Here is a 16,910-nt window from a genome sequence, read left to right on the forward strand (position 1 = left end):
GTAAATCTGGTCACATTGCTTAACATTGTTATAAAAAGAAGATTGATGAATCCAGACACAGATAGAAGAAGCATACATGGCACTTTGTGGATGAAGATCAGAATCACCACCTCAAATTGTTTGTGTATTATTCTGTTGTTTTTGCTAAGATTGATTAGGCCGAAACTTGGTTAGTTGATTCTAGGGCATCAACTCACATGGCACATAACAATCGGTGGTTTGAATGTTTTAAAGAGACTCGCAGTGGTGCTAACATCTACCTTAGTGATGATAGAGCCTACCAGATTAAAGGGTATGGAGACATTCCTATTATATTGCTTGATGGAAATATCAGGCACATCCAGAATGTGATGTACATATGAGGCATTAAAAAGAATTTGATCTCTGTCTCTATGATTTCATATAAGAACCTGAAGATAGATTTTTTTAAAACCTATTGCGTCATAAAGGATTTGGTGGATAAACAGAAACCAGTCGTATCTAGAACAGAAGTTGGAGGCCTCTACAATTTGAATGTTACCAGCGTGCCACGCCAAGCTTTGACTTCAACAACGATGACAACATAGAACCTTTGTCATCAAAGATTCAGACACATCAATATTCATCAGTTATTGTTGTTACAAAAACAAGGTGTGGTTAATGGACTCCCTTTTTTAAAAAACACACATGTTGATTGTGAAGGATGTGCACTTGGAAATATACACATGGATGAATTCCCCTCAGTTTTAAATAGAGGAAAGAGATATATCCTCTAACTTATGCACAATGATATATGTGGACCGATGCAGACAAGATCATTAGGAGGAGCACTTTATTTTTTATTATTTGTTGATGATTGCAGAAGACATACCTAGGTATATTTTATCATAAAGAAAAATCATACTTTTGAATATTTTAAAGAATTTAAAAGTATGGTTGAAAAACAGACAAGGAAGGTCATCAAAATTCTTTGCTCAGATCAAGGGGGGGAATACAAGCTTGGTAACATCATTAAATATTGCAGGGACCATGGAATAATTCAACAGTTTACAGTACTCCTCATTCCACAGTAGAATGTCATTGCAGAGTGAAAGAACAGAAGTATGGTGGAGTGTGCACACAACGTGTTGAAAGGTAAAAACCCATCTAATGGATTTTGGGCAGAAGCTATTAATATTGTAGTCTATTTAAAGAATAGGAGTCCAACGAAGAGCATTGAGCTTAAGAGTACATTGGAGGTTTTATATGGTTTTAAGCTTGTGGTGAGTCCTTTAAGAGTATTTGGTTTGAAATCGTTTGCACATATTCCAAAGGAGGATAGGAAGAAATTGGATACTAAGGACATAAAATGCATATTTGTAGGGTATTGTTATGAGTTTAAAGCATATAAAATGTTTAACTCATCTACCCTGAGGTGTTTGCGAGTAGAGATGTTATATTCCATGAGCAGGTTGATGAAGGAAACATAGAGAAAATCTATGTGGATGGGCACATGCCTTTGCTGATTGAAGAAAATAATGAGGAAATTAAAGACATCCATGTGCAACAGAAGCAACAAAAATGAGAATCAAGTGATGTAGGTAGAGTCAACATTCCAATTCCATTAAAGAGTGAGCAAGACATATTTGAGGCAAATCCACTACCAAGGAGATCAGGTAGGTAGACTCAACTACCAGCAAGGTATATAGACTATGCTCTTATGACCAATATTTTAAAGTTTGTTGAGAGCTTAAATTATAATGAAGCAAATCAGTATGATGAATTGAGGGAAGCCATCAAAGAAGAATATGAGTGAATAATTAAAAACAAAACCTGGGATTTAGTTGAACTTCCATAAGGGAAAGAGCCTATAGGTTGTAAATAGTTATATAAACCTAAGTTCAAAGCAGATGGTAGTGTAGACAAATATAAAGCTAGGTTGGTAGCTAAAGGCTACTCATAATAATAAGGGATTGATTGTGAGGAGACCTTTTCTCCTATAGCTCAGTTAAACAATATTAGAATGTTAATAGCTTTAGCTACAAAGCATCATTAGAGTCTACACTAGCTAGATGTGAAATCTTCTTTTCTTAATGGGGATTTGAAAGTAGAAGTATATTTAAAACAACCTAAAAGGTTTATCAAATCAAGGTATGCAAATTAAAGAAGGAATTATATGAATTGAAATGGGCACCCAGGTCACAGTATGAAAAAACTAACACCTTTTTCTTGCAACATAATTACAAGAGGAGAAAAAATGACCTAAATTTGTATATTGTGTTTGATGTAAATGGAAAAATTCTCTTGATTTATTTATATGTAGATGATCTAATTATCACTGGAAATTCTTATGAATTAATTATACAAATCAAATTACACATGTCAAAAGCTTTTGAAATGAAAGACCTCAGAGAATTGCATTATTCTTTGGGTCTGGAAGTTTGGAGGGACTCTGACCAGACTTTCCTCACTCAAGGAAACTATGTCAGAGGGTTATTGAAAATATTCAGAATATAATAGGGTAAAGTTGCCTCAGTTCCTTTACAACATAATCTTAAACTCCGAAACGAAGATGATTCTAAAGAGGTGCATGCCACATTGTATAGACAACTAGTTGGGAGTCTAATTTATTTGACTACAACTAGACGTGACTTAGCATTCACAGTTAGTGTGTTAAGTCAACTCAAGTCAAAACCTCTTGAGAACCATTGGGTGGCAGAAAAATGTGTCTTGAGATACCTTCAAGGAACCATTGATTTTTGTGTTAAGCACATTGATTCTTCTAATGTTAATTTGACAGGTTCTTCATATTCAAATTGGGCAGGAAACATGGGTCAAAAAAGATCCATAACATGTTATTATTTCAATGTCAGTTCGAGGTTAATTACTTGGAGTAGAAAGAAGCAAAGTATTGTATCCTTATCTTCTACAAAAGTAGAGCACTAAGTAGTGTGTGCAGCCACATGTGAGGCAATTTGGTTGATGAGACATATCCATGATGCTGGAGAAGAACAAAATTATGCTACAGTAATCAGATGTGACAACCAAAACTCAATCAAGCTCGCAAACAATCTTGTATTTCACAAAAACAAAAAAAATATCGATACTCAGTTTCACTTTGTTATAGAGAAGGTTCAGCGTAAAGAGATTTTTATTACATATTGTAATACTTGTGATAATGCAACAAATATTTTTACAAAGACCCTTGGGAGGATTAAATTTGGAATGTTTAGGTAGATGTTAGGAGTACAAGTGAACCCTTTCTCCATTAAGGGGGAGAGTTGAAAATAATGGAGAATATTGTATTATTGGAGACAATTTGTTTTATAGTTGTACATATGTCCTAGATTAGGGAATGATGTAAACTTATATATTTCTGATTTTTATGATTAATTGAACAAAGTGTTTTCTGCGCAGGCACTCTCCAGTTTATAGCTTTCACTTGTGACATACTAGTTTCAGATTATAAGTTTCATCTCCCATTTTAACCTTCAGTGCTGGCTTACCATATTGAATAAAGAACTCTCATTATATGATCAAGTATCGGATAAGAAGGACTCCCATGCTGATGGAAGGATTTCGAAGAACTTAAGCATAAAATAGCTTTAAGGAAGGCCTCCACTCGAGTGCTTATTGCTTAGCTTTTCTAACCTTTATTGAATAAGAGAAAGTGAACACATTATTTATCGTGTTGAAATTGTAAGTTTTTTCCACCATACTCTTCAATTCAATATCCTACCTATATTTTGGGCTCAATTAGATTTGGTATTCCGGTAGGGCTTCAGGTTTTGAACTAAAAAACGTGTTATGTACTAATGAAGTTTTCTACATGACTATAATTTCAGTGGCTATACAGAAGACATAAAGCGCACTTGAAAAAACTGAATGCAAATATAGTTGTTGTGAGCTATCTAGATATTGACAACATTTTTTAAAGCTTCAGCTTCTCACTAAAATATTGTTCTTTATTGTGGGTTAATAATATAAGTCTCATATTAATCTATATTGATCTTATTGTAGGTCGAGGTGCATTTTTATATTAAATTACAGTGTTTTATGTGGTCTCATAAGTCGCATTATCTTCATTGTCATCACTTGTTTTGTAGTAACTGCTTCTACTAGTAAAGAGATACGTAAGAAGAGGTCGGAAAATCATTTTGGGGTGGGAAGGAGGCATTTAACCGCTCACACTACCATAACGGACGCATGTCGACTTGGCACAATAACTTCAAAATAAATAATAATAATTTAACTTAACTTTAAAATAACAATATTTTAGTTTAATTTTAAATAAGTGTTGAGAAGAATTCTAGTGTGCGGAAGTCCATTGTGCGTAATCATGTCTGCTGAGGTTCAATGTAGAGAGGTCCACACAATAAGCTGAGCTTCTGCATAATGAACCTAGGCCATTGACCAGGAACTAACTTGCAAGCGAATTTTAAGCATTAATTTTACTTTTTAATTAACCGTTCCGTCCAACAAGATTCTAACCTATAAGCGAAATTCAAGCTTTCAAGTATTAAGCTATCACGAAAAATCGCATATTAATGATGATAATAATTTGTATCCTATATATGGATCAAGTTCCAACAATTATATATTGAATTTGGGGCCTATCTTATATTGGCGCACGCTGGCGAGTGCCCAAAAGCGATTTTTGGTTTGAAAATCTGCAAGAGAGCTAGTTTAGCGCCGCTATCTTGTTGGTCCTCCCCCACAACAAATATTCACACAACCAAAACAAAAACAACATTATCAAAAAAAATATTATTCCGAATGAAGCTTTAAAATGGTGCGAGAGTGGTTCATTGTGAAAGTGGTTCATCCACTCTCAGTCGAAATATAATTTCAACCGCGTCCGTTCGTTTGTACAACGCCGAAAACCGCGTAAGCAAAACCACTTAAACCTATCGTACCGCCTTTGGTTATCTGGCTGTTTCTGTACAGTGGACTTCGATACAATGAAATATTGCCACGTGGTCCTTTATATACGTCAGCAGGACTGATATTTCCGAGCCTAAAGTTCAGCATAAAATGGCTCCCGAAATCCTCCACTGCCATCCGATCTGCCTGATCGTTCTCCGCCGTCCATCAACCAAACCTGCATTCGAGTCAACATTAATTAACCTTGCATGGAGTAAACTTAAACAATTGACCGCCGGTTCCTTCCGCAAAAGAATTAAATCGAATTTAAACATGGTCGTAGAAAGTTGGTAAAGCATTTAAGTTTTTTTTATATTACGACACGTAAAGTAATTAAGTTTGTTCATTTTGTTTTGACATACGTTTTTGTTTATTTTTTTTATATAACGAGCCAAAAAAATGTAAATGCTTGATGTTGTAATGTTCCTTTAGCTGCAACGAAAAACTGTGTTGACCTTTCATAAAACTTTGGTTTTGCACAGCAGTGCAAGCTAAAAAAAACAATGGGAACGCATATGTATTCGAAGGCTTTTATGTGTTGACTTTTTTTTATGATGCAAGGAGCGAATATCGCATAACAGTGCGTAGAAGAAGAATGAGAGTTTTTGTATGACTTTGTATTTTATTTTTGTGATATGCACAGAAGTGGAGTAGACATATAATGTTTTTTTTGGAGTTGATAGTTTTACACCAGTGAATGTAAAAGGGGTTTTACAGCAGTAAAGGTAAATGGGTTTTTACACACCAGCAGTGTAAATTCTCAGGAGGAGACAGAGTAAATATTTTGTTGGATGAATGTTGTTTTTGGTAAATCCCTCTTAGTAAAAGAGGATGAAGTATGTATCAGACATTTTGTTTTAATGAATAGAAATCATTTTCTGGGTGTGTAATACTCTGTTCTCAGTCATTTTGTTTTCAAAGCTTCCTTGTGCAAAGGATCCCGTGGAGAGAAGGAAACAGAGCATTGCCTCTGTGTTTTCAATTTGTTTGTTTTTGGGATTTTACCAGAAAAATCCCCAACAGTGGTATCAGACTAGGCTTAGGCTCTTTGAAGGTGTTCAAGAAGCTGAAGGGAGGAGTCTTTTGTTGCAGCAGTAAAGCTTCTCCAGCAGAGTGAAGTCTCAGGCAAAAGATTCAGGTATTCCTCAAAGTTTTCTTTTTGTTACTGCTGAAACAGTCATTGTTTTAAAATACACAGTCAAGAGATTGAAGCATAGTTGAGGATGCAAGGAATGGCTAGCACCAGCACTAGCATGGGTATGTTTAACACCCAGTTCCTACAGTTTAATGGGAAGAACTATGACTACTGGTCAATAACCATGAGAGCTTTATTTATCTCTCAAGATTTATGGGAATTAGTTGAATCTGGGTTTGAAGAACCAGCAGATGAAAATGAGTTCAATGCATTAACTTAGGGAGAGAGAGATCTGCTGAAGAGAAATAGGAAGAAGGATGCAAAAGCCGTTGTATTGTTGTATCAAGCAGTGGACCAGGGTGTGTTTCCAAGGATAGCAGCAGCTAAGACATCCAATGAAGCATGGAAAACCCTCAAAACAACCTATCAAGGCATGGAGAAAGTAAAGACAGCAAAACTACAGTTGCTGAGGAGAGATTTTGAAAATCTGAGCATGAAGGAGTCAGGCACCGTTGACTCATTCTTCACACATGTAATTGGTCTGGTCACACAGATGAGGACTCATGGAGAAACCCTTGAGGAAAGGAGGATTGTTGAGAAACTATTGAGGGTCGTACCCTCAAAGTTTGATGTGATTATCACCACCATAGAAGAGACAAAGGATCTCTCAAACTTTTCAGTTGATGAGCTTCATGCATCACTGATAACACATGAGCAGAGGTTGAGTAGAAATTAAAACTCATCTCTAGAGCAAGCCTTTAAAACCCAGATGTCTTTTGGAAGAGGAAGAGGTCAAGGCATAGGAAAAAAGAGAGGACGAGGCAGAAGCCAAAATAGAGGTGGAAGGAACAACCCAGCAAATTCTCAAGGAAGAGGCAGCAATCCAAATGAGAATGAAGGCCAAGGCAGCAGCCAACAAAGGGGACAACATCATGCTCAAGGACAAAGGTATGAAAAATCCAATGTCCAATGCTATTATTGTAAAAAATATCGGCATTATGCCAATGAATGTAGGAAGAAGCAACATGATATGAATAATAGACAAAATGCAAATGTCACTAGAGAAAACATCAGCCAAGATAATGTGTTGTTAGCTTGTAACATGGTTGAAACAAACAGTGAGGACATATGGTTTTTAGACTCAGGTTGCAGCAACCATATGGCAGGAAACATAACCCTCTTTTCTGCCCTAGATAAAAATATGAAATCATAAGTCACACTAGGAACTGATAGCAAAATTTCTGTTATGGGAAAAGGAGAGGTAAAAATATTTACAAAGCAAGGAGAAAAGAAAACCATAGCAGATGTCTACTATGTCCCCGGAATGAGATGTAACATCTTGAGTATTGGACAGTTTGTTCAAAAAGGTTACAATGTTTTCTTTTTGAATGATGTATGCACCATCATGGATATAGAACCCAGCAAACGATGCATTGCTGAAGTGAAGATGACAAGGAACAGGATGTTCCCTCTCAGGATAAGGGCAGATTTGAAAAACAAAGGAGAAATTGCAGCAGTCACCCAAGAGGCTTTCCAAAGCGTGCCAAAGGATGAAAATTGGTTGTGGCACTTGAGATTTGGACATCTCAATTTTGGAGGTCTAAACTTGTTAAGCAGAAAAGGAATGGTAAGAGGATTACCATTGATAGAGAAACCGGACAGCCTTTGTGAAGGTTGCATTTTAGGGAAACAACATAGAGAAAGTTTTCCATGAGGTAAAAGCATAAGGGCAAAGGCACCCTTAGAGATCATCCACTCAAATTTATGTGGACCGATGCAAGCTCCATCATTAGCAGGTAGCCAATATTTCCTAACATTTATTGATGACTTTACAAGAAAAACCTGGGTATGTTTTCTTAAAAACAAAATTGAAGTGTTTGAAAAATTCCAAAATTTCAAAGCACTTGTGGAGAACCAAAACGGGCTGCATATAAAAGTTTTGAGAACTGACAGAGGAGGTGAGTATATCTCCAAGGAATTCCTACGATTTTGTAGAGAAAATGGAATTCAGAAACAGTTTACAGCTAGGTACACCCACAGCAAAATGGAGTTGCTGAAGGGAAAAATAGGACCATCATGGATATGGCGAGGAGCATGCTGAAGGCAAAGCATTTGCCAAATGATTATTGGGCTGAAGCTGTAAATTGTGCAGTGTATATTTTGAACAGGTGTCCTACAAAAGTAGTGTTGAACAAAGTGTCGGAAGAAGCATGGAGTGGGAGAAAGCAAGGTGTCACCCACTTGAAAGTTTTTGGATGTGTGGCTTATGCACACATTCCAGATCAGCTAAGGAGGAAGTTGGACAGAAAAGAGGAGAAATGTATCTTCATTGGATACAGTGAGGAATCCAAAGCTTACAGGTTGTATATTCCATCTACCAAGAAGTTTTTTGTCAGCAGAGATGTTCAATTCATTGAAGAAGAAGCTTGGGATGGAACCATAGAGAAAACAGTGAATGTTAAAAACTATTTGTCTCATGATGAAGATGATGAGGAGATGGCTGAAATACATCCCCAAACAGCAGCGCCAACACAAGGACAGCAAGGGACACCATTGAGGATAAATGAAAGTGCTTCTTCAAGCACACCACAAGTAGGAAATTCAAGTGGTGAGTTAAATCTGCACTTGAAAAATGCAAAGCAGCGATCACTCCCACAGTAATGGGATTAAAACTCAGCAGAGAGGACAGCAACAAGGATTTTGATCCTAGTCTCTACAAGAGTATTGTTGGCAGCCTTATGTATTTAACAACTACTAGGCCTGACATTATGTTTGATGTTAGTTTAATTTCCAGATTCATGGAGAGGCCAAAGGAGGCACATTGGCATGCAGCAAAAAGAATTTTAAGGTATGTCAAAGGTACCAAAATGTTTGGCATATTATATAGTGTCTCAGAAAGTTCAAATTTAATTGGATACACTGATAGTGATTAGGCTGGAAGTGTAGATGATCGGAAAAACACTTCCGGTTATGTTTTTCATATGGGTTCAGGAGCCATTTCATGGGCTTCTAAGAAGCAGTCCATTGTAGCTTTGTCTACAGCAGAGGCTGAATATGTGGCAGCTACAGTAGCAGCTTGTCAAGCAGTTTGGATGAGAAGAATGTTGAGGAGCTTAGGCCAAGAGCAGGCAAAATCAACAATGATTTTTTGTGACAATAGCTCAGTTATTGCATTGTCAAAGAATTCAGTGTTTCATAAGAGAACGAAACACATTGATACAAGGTTTCACTACATCAGAGAATTGGTGAACAATGGAGAAATTGTCCTAGTACATTGCAGGACTCAAGAACAGGTAGCAGACATTTTGACAAAGCCATTGGATCAGAAAAGCTTTGAATTTTTGAGGAAGTGTTTGTGTATGATCGAATGCCCAACAGTTGAAATTAAAGGGGAGTGTTGAAATATAATATCAACCGCGTCCGTTCGTTTGTACAACGCCGAAAACCGCCTAACCAAAACCACTTAAACCTATCGGACCGCCTTTGGTCATCTGGCTGTTTCTGTACAATGGACGCCGATACAATGAAATATTGCCACGTGGTCCTCTATATACGTCAACAGGACTGACATTTCGGAGCCTAAAGTTCAGCATAAAATGGCTCCCGAAATCCTCCAACGTCGTCCGATCTGCCTGATTGTTCTCCGCCGTCCATCAACCAAACCTGCATTCGAGCCAACATTAATTAACCTTGCGTGGAGTAAACTCAAACAGTTGACCGCCGGTTCCTTCTGCAAAAGAATTAAATCGAATTTAAACATGGTCGTATAGCATTTAATTTTTTTTTATATTACGACACGTAAAGTAATTAAGTTTTTTCGTTTTGTTTTGACATACGTTTTTGTTTAGTTTTTTTTATATAACGAGACAAAAAAATGTAAATGCTTGATGTTGTAATGTTCCTTTAGCTGCAACGAAAAACCGTGTTGACTTTTCATAAAACTTTGGTTTTGCACTGCAGTGCAAGCTAAAAAAAACAATGGGAACGCATATGTATTCGAAGGCTTTTATGTGTTGACTTTTTTTTATGATGCAAGGAGCGAATATGGCATAACAGTGCGTAGAAGAAGAATGAGAGTTTTTGTATGACTTTGTATTTTATTTTTGTGATATGCACAGAAGTGGAGTAGACATATAATGTTTTTTCTTGGAGTTGCATATGTAAAAAAATTTTACAACAGTATGTGAAAAAAAATAATTTTACACCAGTAAATGTAAAAGGGGTTTTACAGCAGTAAAGGTAAATGGGTTTTTACACACCAGCAGTGTAAATTCTCAGGAGGAGACAGAGTAAATATTTTGGTGGATGAATGTTGTTTTTGGTAAATCCCTCTCAGTAAAAGAGGATGAAGTATGTATCAGACATTTTGTTTTAATGAATAGAAATCATTTTCTGGGTGTATAATACTCTGTTCTCAGTCATTTTGTTTTAAAAGCTTCCCTGTGCAAAGGATCCTGTGGAGAGAAGGAAACAGAGCATTGCCTCTGTGTGTTCAATTTGTTTGTTTTTGGGATTTTACCAGAAAAATCCCCAACAGACCCACACAAATAAACGTATTCGGTGAAATATACAGGCTTTGAAGACTACAACTTCCACACTTTTACGTGAGTGGTGTTTTATTTGTGTTTGCGACACAATATCATGACACCAAGCAGTGGGCCGGGCAGAAAACCAAAGAATGAAGGATTATCTCTCGTCACAATTGAATGACTTGTTTGTGTGGCGAAATTATCACGCTCATACTATAAATAGACGCACTGGCCCTACCTGTTATTTTCTTCTGCTTCATTAGCTTATGGATGATGTAGTTGTTTAAACATTTTCTTGGTGCATAGGCTTTCTGTTGCATTTCCTTTTCTTTTTATCATTTTCATTGCATTTTTTATTTCTTGTCATCTTCTTGCTGGAGTCGAATGGAGTATACAAATATGTCATGATTGTTATGTAAATAAATATGGATGCTAGAACGCTTGCAAGGGTATGTCGACGTACACAACCTTTGTTTTTCAGAGTCATCAACATAGACAACGTCCTCAATCTTCAATCCATCGAGATTGATGAGTCTAGAGCATAGTTAACAATTCATCGTATACAATGATCGATGAGTCTTGTTTATTGTGTCACATTGTTTCACATATTTTCTTCCTTTTCGCATCTATAGGGTGTCGAGAGTGAAAAGAACTATCAAAGTACGTACAATCAGTGTTAAGTTAGCAGCCATTCCATCTGATGATTTCTCTTGGCGAAGATACATGCACAAGCCCATTGAAGGATCTTCATATCGAAGGTCTATTACCATTACATTCTTTAGTTTTCTTTTGTTGTCTATACCGATACTCTTTGTTTCCATTTTAATTGACCTCATGATTGACTAGTATTTATTGATGGGTGCAACATAGTGAGGGGTTGTCCTGCAAGAATCTATTATAGGTACAACATAGTGAGGGACAAGTTGTCCCGCAAGAAAACATGTACAATGCACCTTAGATGATTGAAACACATCCTATGAGGGAGAACAAAGCCCTTCTCACTATGTATCTGTAAACACAATGACTTTGCAAACTTGACCCACATATGCACAAGGGCGCAATTACTCATTAAACGTACTCTTGAGAGTGTTTCAGCATCCATATCCCCATGGAACAACTATTTTTTGAAATTCCTTGTCATATAGAACCTCCTCAAGCTTTAATCCATCGAGATCGATGAGTCCAGAGCATAGTTATAAAAATCCAGCCAAACCGGTTAAATAGATTCATAAGTATGAATGAAGGCAAGGAGAAGAGTGTTGTCGGAATATTTGTGTTCCAATTTAGAATCTTTTTGGAGGCTTCTAATGGTTAATTTCTCTTCGCACAAACTTGGGAGTTGCGATAATGATATAATGGTTAATTTCTCTTCGCACAAACTTGGGAGTTGCGAGAATGATATTGTGTGGGAGGTTAAAGTTGTGTAAAACTAGTTTGTGCGGAGAATTATAATGTGTGGGAAACCAATTTACCGAGATTTTCTCTTTGACCCCTTTGGTAGTTCACACCTCCCTGCCCACTTAAATTTCTTACAATATTGGGAAGAGAAGTAGCAGCATGAGGAATAATGTTAGGGCAGTCCAGATCTGCTAGCTACTCACAGAGATAGTCTTTTGTTTTATGAATTGTGAGGATTGAGAAATACAAAAAATAAAACACTCTCCAATAAGAGAATTATGTCTCATCAGAACTCATTAAGCTAATCGAAAATTAGAAATAAGATTATTTTTTAATTTATAGAAAAATAAAAATATTAAGCATTTTTAGCAAACTTTGACTAAAATAAGAATCAAGATATATCAATGTTAGAATCAAGATATATCAATGTTAGAACAATACTAATGAGACTTATAAGGAAAAGATAATGTTAGAATCAAGATATATCAATGTTAGAACAATACTAATGAGACTTATAAGGAAAAGATAAAAGAAGAGAATTTTTTTTAATAATAGTTCAATATGAAAAAAAAATTATATTTTAATATTTGTTAAAATAAAGTAAATTTTGAAATTCAAAAAATAAACGTTTATATTATTTATATATTTTAATTTATGTAGTGATATAATACAGAACTGTAGGTTGATATGAAATATGGTGTAATAAATAACTGATTTAGAATAGATATGTAATAATATAACACAACAGGTGTATTTATTTTAGAGATATAATATGAAAAATGATTTAGAATAATTAAGTGATTATATTGATTTTGGTGATAATAGAGTGAAAATTAATTGATTAAGTAAAAATTGATTGAATGCATTAACTAAAGGAATGATGTCAAGGAAATTGATCATGTTCATTCCATTCATCATCCACATAAATTATGGAAATTATCAAGTCAAATAAACTTAACAATAACATAATGATTTTAAAATATGCGCTATAGGTTGAAGTATGCTTGGGTGTGATCTACCCATTAGTATTTGCAAATTAAAACTTTTCTTATATAGAATGTATTGGCATATAAAATTCATTACAACGAAAAGCATACAATATAGTATTGGCATATAAAATTCATTACAACGAAAAGCATACAATATAATATTGGGAAATATCATATATTTTGAGTTAAAGGTTTTAATGGTTTTCTAATTATTATTTTTAGTGCCTACTATTTGGAAATGGCTAGGGACTATAGTAATCGATTATGCTCATCTTAGCATTAGTTCACATGTTTGTTAATCCCACTGATCGCGATATAACCAAAGTTTCTCGATAAAGACCGATTCGCCATCCAAATTTTTTCGATATAGATTTATTTTCCTTCTCATTTGGCCACTTCCCCAGGCCGAAGAAAAAAACCATATGTTATAATTAGTAATTTGTTTCGTATTTTCAAACTAGTAAATACTAGCTAAATTAATGATAGCATTAGCGGAGCACATTAAATGCCAATTCTGTTTCACCGACATACATGGAAAGTTTAATATGTTTCCTTTCCTAGCTTTCGCTTTTTTATGTTTTGACGTCTGGATCTTTCTTACATTGCCATTTGGGCCTTTGTAATACTTATGTGGCATTGGGTTCTCCAGAGCTAGGTTTAATACCTTATTGCTGAGAATCCCAGGTCTCTGTCTTCATACCATAAAAATCTCGAATCTTCAGAGCTTGTTCAGGGCATGGTTGTTAGCCAAAAAACCTTGTTTTGCTTCCAGAATTGTTCCTTAATCCTGTCAGCAGTTGTTCACTTGGTTCACGTTCCACCCACAAAATTGGAAATGAGGTGAAGCGAACTTAATTACTAATAGTAGCGATCTTCCTACCATATGCTCGTATAGAATGACCATATGCTGGTATAGAATGACCAAGGCAAATTAGTATCACCCTGCCTACATAGCTATTTATTTGTTGTAGCAATATTACTTGTGTAACGTATAAGGGTGGGCCTATTTGTTGTAGCTGTGGAAGCAAATATCACCTTGCCTACATACCTATTTATTTGTTGTAGCAATATTACTTATGTAACGTGTAAGGGCGGGCCTATTTTCTGTAGTTGTAGAAGGAAGGGCTAGTGGTAACCTGACGCCCTTAAGGATGCCTGTGAGAGCCAACCTATGGGTAGGTGATACTCGCTAATACGTTCCCGCGTAGTTCGGTCTGCATGTTGATCGAGGCAGAAGATGTCTTTTATGGAGGCAGGCGGGGAGATTCATTCTGCACGCTGATGGAGGCGAGAGATGCCTTCTACAGAGGGAGGTGGGGAGATTCATAAGCTTCAACTGGAGGGAGGTAAACTCGGGACGGACCTCATGGAGCACCTTCGGCCATCTGTTTATTCTCCCTTCGAAACATGCTTTGGCTATTAGCCTTTTCCTCCTTATGAATTGCCTGTCACACTTCCACCTCCTGCTTCGCTACTATATGCTCCAGCTCCCACCTCTGGTCGGCTCATCAGACCTTTGGTTTGGCTGATCAATTGTATCTTGATAGTCTACTCTTGCTTTCGAACTTACTATTCTTCCCCTTCTGCTCAGTGAATTAACTTTGCTTTTGCTCAGTCAATTAACTTATCTGGGTATGTATCTTCTGTATGTCATTACAGAAGGATCTGAATATTCAATATGTAGGTGCCATTCAAATTTTCAATACATAGGTGCCACTGGATCAATATTTCAATATATGGCAATTGCTTCATAAGAATAAACTATTGAATCAAAAGGAAGACTGGTGCTACTATAGTAATGCCAAGCATACAAGCAAATGACTCTACCTGCCCATACTTACAAATGAACGAAGCTCAACACAGATGATAGGGCAAGTGGTTCCATTCTTGCTGTTCCTATTCCATACTATAAAACGAAACATTCTTATTAATCAAAATTGGTGCTAGAGGCTGCATCTTGGTCGTGCTAATAAGGATTGATATGGTGATGAAGGCTATTCTCTACCATGATACAAAATTCAAAAAATTTGTCCCTCTATTGAACTGAGTTCAACCCTTTTCTGATGATGGTTTTTCAGCCTACAGATAGATACAACCTGCTGGAAAATATGAAATATTTTGGCTCCCCCTGTGTAGGATAAGCACAGTCTCAAAGAATCAACATAATTCTAAAGAAATTGGCCTCCTTTCTCTATGCAAGGAAATTCTTGAATAGCACACAATGATCAGATCTCTCAACTGAGCCATTAGCACCAGAGAAACCACCAACTTAGCACTTAGAAATTTTAATACTTTGCCTGTGCAATTCGACCTCCTAGACTAGTGAATTTGGCCTTACTGTGGGTCACTTTAATGGTCAGATTGCACCTCTTGCAGGCACATAATGTCCGCCCCATAATGCAATATTTCTTGTATCAAATTCTGACTCTGATATCTCTAATCAAGTTCTTGCAAAGGAAAAAGGCAATGGCGATCTTGAGTAGCCTAAATGTCTGCTAATAGACTTTCTAAGATGTGATTGAACTAGGGGGAGCTGCAGTTCGTCTGAAGGAAACATGAAATTAAGAAAATTGTATAACCAACATTGAAAGTATCCCTTAGAATGTGAATAATGGAAGGAAAAGCCACAAGTGGCCACCATGCAATGCAACCGTTATCGTGTTTATCTTACTTTTCTCTATCGCAAGGAAAAAAACGTGTCAATCAATGTCATTTTCCCCGAAATTTAAGAAACGGTATTAACTTTTATGAACTACACATTTTTAGTTTACTACAATTTTAGTTTATTGAATTTCGGGTGGTTTTACATTTAATTTCACCTTTACCTTTATCTTTTCCTTTCTTTTTCATACTTCATTTGCTTTTTAGGGGATGAGAAACCATTATTGCCCATCATATTCTAATTCAATATCATAGTTAGCTCGGAAGCTCCACGATTTGATGCAATTGCAAACCCAAATATCCCTAAATTCATAATGCTATTGAAGCAATGTGCTGTAGGTTCCATTCAATTCTTTTAAAATCGGTGTCCGCCACGAGAAAAACACCTTATCTGTCTCAACCACTACAGATTTATGCTGCGGATCGTAGAGCTCCCATAGGCTTGATTGTTGGAAAAATCATAAAACATTTACCCACTTCACTGCATGGGGCACCTGCAGAAGAAACTAAGTTTTTTCATTTTTCGGCCAGAAAATCTCTGAGGAATTTAAGAAGCTCTATATAAAATCGCTGACTGTTGTTACCTGTAACCTTCTGTACAGTTTCATAATCATAGCAAACCTGGCGGTAGTTCAACAATCATTAAAGAACTCAGTCGTTTCTCAGTCATGAGCATCCATTTAAAGACGTTAATTCATTTAGTAGGTCCAGGGTTCCACTCGCCATCAATTCTTAAGATTCTGACAGATCTCTTTTCTCGGAACGAAGATTTCCTTGTCGCCAGGGAATTCTATGGACTCTTTCTCAGCTAACCCGAGGTGAGTTATCAGCCTCGATGTTAAGGATACAAACTTTCAGATTCGATTCTCTTTGAAATTTTGCACTAATCTCATACTGTGGAATCTCAGATTTTTTGCAAATGGTAATCAAACTTCAGGAACTAAAGCCTCTGAAAGGGATAGGACCATACAAGAAGACATGACCATACAAGAATGGCCTCAGCTTGCTTTGCTTCTAGAGTACGTTTTCGAGATTCGATCCTTGCCTTCTGGAAAATTCATGTCTGAATTAATTTGAAACTCTGTTTAACTTGGCGTGTTCTAATGCCATAAGGATTTGACTATGTAGAATCGAGGATCATGAGCGAAGAAGAGAGGCCATAAGAAAACAGAGATTATGCAGGAGACTATTATCTAATTATGCAGATGAAGATCGCGCCCTAATGGGAGGAAACAGAGATCGGCTTCATAATCTTATTGAACAAGTGATGAAAGATCCCACATTCAAACAAAATTTTTACTCAAGCATTTGCCATCA

Source organism: Pinus tabuliformis, chromosome 3_2 (assembly GCF_031772625.1).
Source record: "Pinus tabuliformis cultivar Carrire ecotype Pingquan chromosome 3_2, CPIR1, whole genome shotgun sequence".
NCBI classification, from domain to species: Eukaryota; Viridiplantae; Streptophyta; class Pinopsida; order Pinales; family Pinaceae; genus Pinus; species Pinus tabuliformis.